The sequence below is a fragment of the Solanum stenotomum genome, chromosome 2 (assembly GCF_019186545.1).
Source record: "Solanum stenotomum isolate F172 chromosome 2, ASM1918654v1, whole genome shotgun sequence".
Taxonomy (NCBI): Eukaryota; Viridiplantae; Streptophyta; class Magnoliopsida; order Solanales; family Solanaceae; genus Solanum; species Solanum stenotomum.
In genome coordinates, this window is record NC_064283.1 from 59,065,896 (window position 1) to 59,077,903 (window position 12,008).

General features: G+C 32.9%; 1 protein-coding gene across 1 annotated transcript in view; it reads left to right on the plus strand.

The window, feature by feature from the left end:
• The window catches only part of LOC125856939 (receptor kinase-like protein Xa21), a 73,814-nt gene extending 63,723 nt beyond the window's left edge, over positions 1–10,091 (plus strand). The window contains exon 2 of the mRNA XM_049536599.1: positions 10,064–10,091. The gene's annotated coding sequence lies outside the window, so the exon portion shown is untranslated. The remainder of the gene's footprint in view (positions 1–10,063) is intronic.
• The last annotated feature ends 1,917 nt before the right edge of the window (positions 10,092–12,008 follow it).

Below are 12,008 nucleotides of genomic sequence, written 5' to 3' on the forward strand. Positions count from 1 at the left end.
TCTCTCTCTCTCTCTCTCTCTCTCTCTCTCTCTCTCTCTCTCTCTATATATATATATATATATATATATATATATATTACTTAGGTAAACTCTCAAAAATGGGTCAAATCATTTTAAGTCAAATCGCCGGTCAACCACGAGTTAGCGGACATTCCAAGGGCCTAACACCTTCTCGGAATGTACATTGAACTTGAACCCTTTTATTTTCAATTGATTTTAATCTGTTTGAGTCTTTTGAAAACCTTAAGTTTTTCTTGATTTTTATTAAAAATTAAGTGGCGACTCTATTTCTTTTGGAAATTCAATTTCTCTTAAAACATAAGTTTAATCGATTTTTTCGAAAACTAAGTCATTTTTCTTTTATTTATTTTTTCGAGCAAAACATGTGTATTGTGTCATTTAGGACACTTCTGTCTACTTGTTAAATTTTATACAAGTTTAAGTGTCTACTTGTGCACATTTAAAGTTGGAGGGCATAGTTGTTCGCTGAAGCCAAGCTAATGGCCATGTTTATGTATTATGCCATTAATTAATGAATACTAATTAATTAAGTTCAATTTAAGTTCAAATTCTAGTTAAGTTTATATTCCTAATTAACTTTTCAAGTTATTATAAATTAATTAAGTTCAATAAAGTTCTAATTAATTTAAGTTCAAATTAATTAAGGTCAACAAGATTTCAAGTACTTCAAAATTCTAATCAAGTTCAAATAAATCCAAGTTCTAATAAAGTTAAAAATTAAGCTCTAATTAATTAAGGTCAACAAGATTTCGAGTTCATATTTCTAATTAAGTTCAAGTTATAATTAATTATAAGTTCTAATTAAGTTGTAATTCAAATCTCTAAAATCTCAAATTCAAACTATTAGTCCTAAAATCTCAAATATAATTCAAACAAGTCCTAAATTTCAAATTCAAACTAGTCTTTAAAACGCAAATTCAAACTAGTCCTAGAATCCCAAAATCAAACTAGTGCTAAAATCCCAACTTCAAACTACCAGTCCTAAAATCTCAAATATAATTCAAACAAGTCCTAAATTCCAAATTCAAACTAGTGTTAAAATCACAAATTCAAACTAGTCCTAATTAAAATCACAAAATCAAACTAGTGCTAATAAAATCTCAAATTCAAACAAGTCATTAAATACCCTAATTCAAACTAGTCTTTAAATATCCTCATTCAAACTAGTCCTAAAATTCCAAATATAATTTAAACTAGTCCTAAATTCCAAATTCAAACTAGTGTTAAAATCACAAATTCAAACTAGTCCTAATTAAAATCCCAAAATCAAACTAGTGCTAATAAAATCTCAAATTCAAACAAGTCATTAAATACCGTAATTCAAACTAGTCCTTAAATATCCTCATTCAAACTAGTCCTAAAATCCCAAATCAAACTAATTAACTCAAGAAATACCCAAATTCAAACAAGTCTTTAAATACCCTAATTCAAACTACTCCCAAAATCTCTAATTCAGACTAGTCCTAAAATTCAAATTCAAAAACTAGTCCTAAAATATCCTAATTCAAGCTAGTCTTAAAATACCCTAATTCAAACTAATCCTAAAATTACACAAATTCACTCACTAACTAATAATCCCTAATTCAAACTAATAATCAATAAACACAAATTCAATAAACTAATTACAATTAAATAACTAACAAAATCAAAATATGGCTCAAATTGAAAAACTTTTTGATGAATTATTCCCTAACCTTAAAGGAGAAGGAGAGATTGAAGAAAGAGGAGAAGGAGGCGGCGACTGGTCCGGCAGCTACGGCTCGCGGCAGCTCTGGGGGCAGCAACGACGCGGTGGTGGCGGCAGATCGGTGAGGAGTTGAGAGAAGGAGGAGATATTGAAGAAATGGGGAAATGGGAGAATATCGTGTTTGTCTGTCAGATATTTAATGAAAAGCGACAGACAACATCTCTATGTCCGTCTTTTTAAAAAAAAATTAGTTGACCAACATTTTGACCAAAAAGCGACAGACTAAGAGACACTGTCTGTCGCTTTTTTTAAATATTTGACCCTGTATGTTGACCAAGAAGCGATGGACATAAAGATGCCGTCCGTCGCTATAATAAAAAATAATTAATAAAATAAAATAAATTAAAAGTGACGGACAGCGTGGCTAAATTTTTAATTTATATATAATTATTTTTAATAAAAGCAACGGACGGCGTTGCTATATATATTAAATAAATAATTATTAATTATATATATATATATATGGCGCAAAAATCCGCCAAAAACGCGACGGACTAAGAGATTCCGTCCGTTGCTTTTTGTCAAATAATTTAAAAAATAATTATTTATATGAAAGATCAGATTCTAATAATTCAATAGTTTTTACATCGTAAATGCACATAATTTAAATTCAAACTTATTTTTGATCTACCTGTTTCACAGTATCAGTCAAAGTAAGTGCAAGTAAATATTCTTGAATGGTTTTCTACAAGAGGAGATTTATGTAGCTTCAACCTGAAAGTTTTTGGTTCAAGGAAGTGAAATCACTCCCGTTCTTAGTTTCATTGCTCATCAATTGAAGCTATGTTTGTAGGTAAAATTTGCAGATATGAAATTGCTAAATAATGGAGAAGTTTTACATCCAACAGGCAACAAACATGTCTTGTGCTCAATGCGAGAAAATAAATTATAATTGAATACCAAAAAAAGTAATTGCAGATAAGAATAATGAACTCATAGAAGAGAGGTTAGATGAAAAGTGTAAAAGGAAACGATGTTTGAACTCTTTTTCCAAGTAGTTGATGGAAAAAAAAAAAAAAGGGTGTTAGTTTTTCTTTCTGTTTGCAAGCTTGGAAATATCTCTTTTTGCCTCTCCTTTATATTAACAAGCCTAATTATATATACAAGGTTGAAACTATTAATTTACTAGTTATAACAGTAAATTACATATTGTCTCTAAGAAATTTCATAGCATATATTTCTCTGTCATTCTTTTTAACAGTAGTTGCCTGGCAGCTTGTCAGCACCTCGATTATTCAAACAAGTAGATTCTATCAGCAAGATGAATACATAATTTAAACTTGAAGGGCTCCATTAACCTTTGAGATTGTTAGCACATCATATTATGTATGTGTTTTGTGTTGGAATATTTTGAAATCATAGAAAGAGGCTCTCAACAAGGGTTAAGCAGATAGAAATAAATCATAAGTAGCATTTGTTACTTTTGATGTGAACTTTGAGAGCAGATGATACATGAGCATGTAAATTCTATAAGAGCACAAATGAACTTTAAGAGAAGATGCAAGTGAATTATGAGAGTGCAAATTGCAAAACAGCTCCTACGCTATTTGCTTTGAATATGTTATGAACCAAGTCCAGCCCAATGTGGATACAAAAGTAGTTATTGTGATGAAAAGAGCTATTGGGCCGAGAACAAGCAATAGGGCCAAGTTAATTTTGGATCCGGGTTGAGAAGTGGGCGTGGGAATGGTTCCATCAAAAAGAGTAGTGGTATGTGAATTAGGGATTATGCAAATTGTTGAGTAAAGAGTCTCATTCTCTCATCTCCATCCTTTATCGAGCTTCTATCTATCTCTATATATTTTTATCTTCTTCCCTTCGGTTAACCTTTTCAGTTTCATTTTAAGGACGTCAATTGTTATTAATTTGTTGTTTCCATTTCTCAATTGTATTTTGTGTTCTTCAACGATTATAATGCATATCATGGCTGTGTTGGTAACTTGAGTTGTTATATTGGTGCTTCATTGACGTACTCTAATGGTAGTTATGGTATTAGATCGATTCAGTGGGCAACGATAATCCAGAGGACTGGATTTATAGGGCAGAGCGATACTTCACTTTCCTAGGCTTCTCTGAGGAACACTGGCTGCCTCTTCCTTCCTTATATCTTGATGGTCAGGCCCTTGAATGGTTCTGTTGTATGCTTTGCAACAAACAATTTTCTTATTAAAATCAAGTTAGCCCCGCGTTTTCGTACATAAACTTATGCAAGGTCTCGTGTGCTACGGAAGATGGAGGACAAATCTTCATCTATATCTCAACAGGTTATAGTACAAGATACAAGTATTAGTGCTGCTACAATCTTTAGTTGAGCGACTGCATCTCCTTTGGCCAAAGAAAACTCAAGCCCTATGGGACCATCCGGATTTGTTTAACACTTCTGCAGATAAACATTTGGGCCATGTTTTATGAAATGTCGAGTGGAGTTTTCATCAAAGAATTGGAGGATACTTCTTCTGCATCTAGCCTTGTAGCTGATTTGGAAGATATTCAGTCACCTAAGGTGTTCAACGAACTTTTCCATAGTTGCTACCCCAAGATAGTCGCAGAGGTGCAATCTGATACTCCAATCAAAATGCTTGATGAAGAAGCATCAGGCCCTGAATGCAGCAAAGTCCAACTGTTCGTGACTCTAATAAACAGAAAATTGAATTAGAAACCTTTGACGACATGTATCTTCGTGAGTTTTTTTTTGAGCCTGAGACTACTAAGGAGCTATGTCATGATAAATTTTTTCTGAAGATTGAGGATACTAGATAGCGTTCCACCAAGTAACATGCCTTTCGATAAAATGCTGCTTGTTGTGGATCATGGAAAATCTACAAATGTATCCCATGCTCACAATATTTTGTGTCAATTTTCAGTTAATCCTAATGTGAATTCCTCTATTGTCTCCGTTCATGGAACTTGATGGAATGTGCTAACCTATCACAAGCTAAGGGGCCGGGTCAACAATACACTAAACATGCAGTAAAAGATAACTAAACAACCAAGAAGACAACAAGGAGTTTTATGAGGAATTTGCATTATTGGCTCGTGTTTATAGGATTCTGAATGAGTTTCGAGGGTCAAAAAGATGTTTTCAATTGCTGGTGCACACTTTTAGTGGCAAATAAAATAGAATTTTAGCGACGAAAAAATGGGTTTTAGTGACGACATTGTTGAGTTAAATATCTATTCGAACCCATTTCATATTTTGGACATTTTGGGAGCTAGAAAAGTTGGTTTGAGGTGATTTCTGATGTGTTTTTCTTTCATAATCATTGGTTGTATTTCTAAGCCTATTTTTACTCTTTTTCCAAGAATATCCCTTTCATATTTCATGATTTATATCCATTAAGTTGACATTTTAAACCCCAAAGTAGAGAAATAAAAAATTGTTGATTTGAAGGTCGATTTGGAATAGGTTTTCATTGATTTTCGGGATTTAAGGTCCTTGTATTTTGGGTAAACTGATTTTGACAAAGTTTTTCCGAAATTTCTCATTTTTGACCGCATTTCAAATCTGAGTTTTGAGTTTTTTCTCCCAAAGTTGGAAAAATAGTAAATTATTGATTTAAAGCTTGATTCTTGCTTGTATTTAATGAGTTTTTCAACCACAAACTCCTCTTGGCATGTAGAACTTGATTTTCAACTAAAAAAATTTGATTTTATCCTTTTGATTTCTGAAGTGATTTTAAAACTATTTTACCTCCGATTTCAAATCATATCAATATGGATATCATTGGACTCCTTTTGATTAATGATTTCCATTCTTTATAGTTGAAAATCATTTCGATTAGTGTGTGGTTAAGGATTTGCTCTGGTAGAGTTGTTCGAGTGAAGTTTTGGTCTTGGGGTAGGTTTGGCTATCCTTCTCCTAGACCTGGATTGGGTAATTGATCATTCTTATGTCTTAGGCTATAGGATGATATCATAGCATAATTTGGGGCTGTGATTTGTATTGTGTTGCCCGTGCGGGGGCTCGATTATATTGTGTTGCCCATGTGGGGGCTTGCATGTATTTTTTAGCCTGTGTTGAGGCCTTAATTGTTGTTTTATTTACTTTGAAAGCATACAATTCATGAGTTGCTTGTGAGAGAGGCTTGTAATTCTATTTGACTTGTAATGCCCGATTGAGGGGCTGAGTTGGAAACTTTATAATGCTTTGAGTAAGCGAAATGCTTTCTAAATGGAATTCACTTATTTCAAATGAACTCTTTCCCACTATTTTTCATATGAGAGTGTATATCACGATTCTACTTGAGTTTTGAGAAATTTAGACTATTGATACATATTGATTTAATTATTGCCTCCATGTTATATATGTGTTGTGATGCATCCATCCTCATTCATCTTATCATGTTCTTGGAAAATTGAGAAAAATGTAGAGATTCCTTTTGAGAAAGAGAATGAGACACCTTTTTATATCCTTGACTACACTGAGGTGGCAAGCTGATGAGATATTGAGATTGTGATTTGGTATAAGGACTGCGAGTCCCCCGTGGGTCCTTGTCTGGGAGCCTTAGCTTGACAGGGTGTATATGATAGGTTGTGCGACAACCTTGATTCCACTGTACTACCACATCATTGCATTGCATTAATCATTTAAATTGCTTGACTTGTCTGTGATATGAGAACTGTTGTGACCTTATGTGTTTACTTTACTCGCGCCGTTCATTATAAGTTGGCGGCATCGATGGCGGAATGAGACTTTTTTGTATGTAGGTGGAAGCGTTCCTTAGTATATTCTATAAGTTGATTAATTTCTTTTGCTCAGTCGGCCAAGACTACTGAGTACTTGTGGATTGTACTCACCCCCTGCTTCTGTCATTCATTTTATGCAGATCCTAGTCATGTTGAGCTTTGCATCAGTTGATTGGATCCAGTGGAGTTCTCTTTTTCGGAGCAGGGCCGGCTCTATGCTTATTTTGAATAAGGCATTGGCCTTAGGCCCCCAATTTTAGGGGGCCTCAATTTTTTACCAATAATAAATTATGTGTTAATTTTTTATAGAAAAGATTGATTATTTATGATAATATATATTTTTATTCTCTTTAATCCCATTTAAATAGAAGAAATCAAGAAAAAATGTTTTATTTTCTTACACTCACTACACTAATATTCACATTATTTTATTCTTTTAACTCCTTTTACACTCTCTTCTTTAAATTTTTGATAAGTTAGAGTAATATTCTATCAAAAATATGAATCAATAGTCGAAAAGTGTTGAGTGAATTGTAAATTCTTTTTCTATTTCTTCATAGATTTTCAAGCATTACAACAAGCATAGTAAAATGTGGGGTATACAAAATTATCAACTTCTTGAATCAAATTCTATGTTAACAATTCATATAATATTTGCCCGAGTAAGAAATGTTTTTCAACGTTGAATTGATAAAATCTTATCTAAAGCTAATAATTGTAAAAGAAATCGAATAAATCATTTATAAAAAAAATGTTAAGTATACTTTGCATTTAAAATGTAAGTTTTTTTTTTAAAAAAAAATAATGCATATGAAGTTTATTTAGATTTTAGGCTTCTAGTTGAAATTTTGCTTTAGGCCTCCGATTGCGTTGAGCCGCCCCTGTATCGGAGTTGTGGTTAGATCATGTTTTCCGAATCACCATTAATCTCTTTCAATCATTTAAAGTCTTTAACTTTCTTTTCGAAGACTTGAGATATATTTCACATTCTAAAAATGTATTAGATGCTCTTTATACTTATGCTACCAGGTTTTGAGGATATTCTTTGTTGTGTTTTTTGTCGTTTGTGGTCTGACTTCCCTTCGAGAGTCTCTTATGTGTATTTCTTTCAACTTATACATTTTTTTGGGATTCTCGGGGTGTGTGCCATTATGACCTCAACTTTTGGGTCTTGATACTAACAAAATTTACCGTTGATATCTTTCTTGTTAGCTCCAAAGAAAAATCTCATGAAATCACAATCACTCACCTTTATTAGTCTGTTCAAAACTAATTTACTTTTATCTAAAAGTAAACCTACACTTAAATAATTTATAATTTATTTCTACAAAATGTGTTTGTTGCAACAACATTTTATAGACTATTCAATTATTGATAGCGTGATCAAAGACAAATTCAGAATTTACCTGTAACATTTCTAATAAGCATTAAATACATTATATTTTTAAAGTTATAGGTTCATTTACACTATTTATTACCATTAGTAAAATTTCACACATAAATGTACTGCCCCAATAATAAAAGGTCAAACAACATGTTTTTTTCTAAACTTGTCTTGGACTATGGAGACTCCCATTGACTTGGTTCTGGACCATACAATATATATCCATATGTTTTTGCCTTTATAAAGTTGGCCAATGTGAGATGAAATTCTTACCTTTAAACAAAAACAGAAACTTGAATGAGATAATCAAAAGCACTAAGGCTAGATATAAAATACTTTTGGAAAAGGCAGAGGAGTCATTTTAAGGACGATTTCATACGTTTGCAGTGAATATTATGGAAATAGTTAAGGGTAAGACTTCGTACACTTGGGCAAATACCAATTGCTCTGTCAAGTCAACACATAAAGTGGGACGATATAATTGAATAATATAGAATCGTCCCCGTTAAGGAATGTTGTACCGCAATGTGATTCTTCCCAGTACGAATGGAAATTTCCTCAAGAATAGAAAACTACTTGTAACGTAATAAACCGATAATAATAATGATCATCAACAAATTATTTTTTATATGGTTCCTCACTTTTGTATTTTAATTTTTTACCGTTTTAGATATAACTTACTTGAGCCGAATGTTTCGAAACTGTCTCTCTACCTTTAATACAAGATAGGAATAAAGTTGTGTACCCATCACGTACCCTACTTTCTATTCCTTAGGCAACACACGGAGTAACAGAAATAATAGAATAGAGTTGGCCCATACCTTTTAATTCTCATTATTATTATTATTATTATGAAGGATTAAATTACCAACAAATCTATTTCAAAACCGGAGAGTTCAAGTAATTTCATTGGCTTTCAATGAACTCAGTGGTGAAATGTGGAGAGGCCCATGGTATGTACCCCAACTCAGAGTCTTAAATCTCAGGAACAATAGCCTCACTGGTATAATCCCTCCTTATGTTGGAAATGCCACAAAATTGATGAACTTCGATTTGTCTGAGAATAGAGTCAGCGGCAACACTCCAAAGGAGATCGGTAATCTGAGACAACTTACAGAGTTGTATTTGTACAACAATCAATTAACAGGTTTCATTCCCACAACATTGTTTAATATTTCGTCACTTCTTGCCTTATCTCTTGGAATCAATAGGCTTTCCGGTCCTCTCTTGGTAGATGAAGGAAATATTGTCTCAAATCTCAACTTCTTAAGTATATCTTACAACCAAAATTCTGGTTGCATTCCTTCCAACATATGCCAACTCACAGAGCTCAATTTTTTGTCCATATATTTCAACAAAATAACTGGAGACATACCCAAAAATATTGGTTGTTTATCCAAACTTGAGAAGTTTTATATTGGTGATAATCCAATAAAAGGGACTATTACCACTTCATTGGGAAATATTTCCACTCTGCAATATCTTTATTGTGGAAACAATCGCATAGTGGGGCAAATTCCTCCGGAATTAGGGAAGATATCAAATTTGAGGGAATTAAGTTTTGTCCATAATTATAATCTTATTGGGCAAAATTCTCATACCTTAAAAGCTATCAAATGCGTTGTCAGGTACTATTCCTAAGTCTTTGGAAAAATTCTCATACCTTAAAAGCATTAATGTTTCATTTAATGATTTAGAAGGTGAAATACCGAGTGGTGGTGTGTTTGCAAATTCCACTCTGCAATCATTTGTTGGGAACAAAGGTCTATGTGGAGTGCACATATTGGAGATTCCTGCTTGTGCTATCACTAATCCTGGAAAACAATCAAAGCATCATGTTGATGGAGGTTTTGACGAAAAGAAGGCCAACAGATGAAGAGATACGCAATGGAAATCTTGACTTGAGGAAATGGATAACACAATCATTTTCAGGGAGTATGATGGACGTTGTGGATGCCAATCTTTTTTCTGAGGAAGAACAAATCACATGTAAAAGTGACCATGAAAGAAGTAGTAAAGAGGTTTAACAAAATCAACAACACATTTCTGGAAACATAGAAGTTATGGTGTTGTTTTCTGAGCTGCAAATTAATATGATGCTTTTTGTTTCTTTAATAAAGTTGCCATATAGTACTACGTGAAGTCTTTGAGTGTTTTGGACCTATTTTACTCTATGATCTATTTGTGATTATGTTTTGAATGCATGAAAGAAACCAGAAATAAAGGTGTTTAGCTGCACTATTTTGTTTTTTGAATGTGATGAAACAATTAGTGAATTGAGCACTTTTGATTTCCTTGTACTAATTAATTACTGTCTTCTTTGGACTTTACCTGCACAAGTATTCCAACAAACCTATCTTAACACCAGAGAGTTCCAAAGAAAATTTGGTAATTTGAGCCAGCTTGCATTTTTGTCCTTGGTCGATAATCATTCCCAAAACAGCTGTTGTCTCTCTTGCTTGATCTGAAGTTTCTAAGTATATGTTACAATCTAATTTCTGGTCACATTCCTTCCAACAACATAACTGGAGAAATACCCTTCAAAAATCAAGTAGTTTTCCTTTGGAAAGATTAGTGTGAGGCTTCTGTTATAATCCTGAGTTTAATTTCATTGAAAATATGTTTTAGATGTTATTTTCATACTATGCTATTGACACTTTGATCGCTATAGATCTCTTAAAAAAACCTTGCTATTTTTATACGCAAAATTTTTCGTAAACAATGTCACATTTACATAAGAGAATCAATAAACATTTCTGTTATAACTTTAGTGACCTGAGTATGAGTATAAGCTAACAGAGGTTTAAGGATCAATTCTACTTAAGCAAGAATTAAGGATGTATTCGGTACAGGGGAAAGACATTTCTCAACTCTTCCGTATATGGTTGGTCAACTGTGTGGGAATAGACATGACACAGCCACATTGGCGCTTTTGCCAATCAACAACAACGTCTCAGTGTCAAACAAGTTTGGACATATTTTTGTTGATAGTTTACTTAAAATATTGACTCCTATTTCTTGACGAATTAAAATAAAACCTCTTAACAAGAATTCTTGTATCTATTATGAGTTAGCCGACTTTTATTCCATTTTGTGAAACACAACCCAAGTAGTGTCAACTGTCAAGGAAAAAATGGATAAATTCCATTTCTCATTTTCCTCCTTTTAATCTGTTTTCACATTAATCTTTTTGCTACTTATTTTTCTCATCCATATTAATCTGTTTTCACATCAATCTTTTTGCTACTTATTTTCCTCTTACTTATTAATCTGTTTTCACATTTTGGAAATTAGAGTCTATTTATTTAAATTAATGAAGAAGATATTTAGCTGCACTATTTTGCTTTTGGGATAATACATATATTGGACCTTAAACTTGGCTTCAAATTTTAACTTTGACCTCCAACTTTCATAGTGCACAAACAGACACTTTAACTATCCAACCTTTTAATAAATAAACACGCGTGTCTTACCTGGCAAAACGCGTGATGTGCACGTTTTTTGCGCAAGTTAGGAGTGATTTTTGAGGCCTACAACAGTAAAAAAAATGCTGAAATGACAACTCTACCCTTAATTAATTTTATTTTTTTTAGTTCAAAAATGCACGTGTAAAGTGTTTAATTAGTTGGCAACCATTGAGTGGCTCACTAATACACGTGGCAGCGTTTGCATTTCACGCTCTTGGCTCCAAAAATCGCGTGTTTATTTATTAAAAGGTTGGATAGTTAAAGTGCTTGTTTGTGCACTATGAAAGTTGGAGGTCAAAGTTAAAATTTGAAGCCAAGTTTAAGGTCCAATATATGTATTATGTCTTTGCTTTTTGTCTCTCTTTTCACCTCTCTCCTTCATTTGTATTTGCCTCAGAATTTTTACATAGTCAATGTGTAGAACATAAACTCTAATGAGATTAAAAACATGAATAGATTAAGCACCTGTTGATAATGTATTTGCCTCAGTATCTCCCGCAGAGGGTGAGCCCTATCGGAACGAGCCCTACGCTACACGATTTCAAATTAGTTGGATTTCAATATGAATATTCAATATCAAATGATAAATAATATTAAAAATTGGGAAAAGGGAAAATGTACATTTCTAACTTTGCAGGTGATATATCCTCATTTAAAAACTGACGCGTTTATACTTATCGTCTATCTAAAGCATGATTACTCT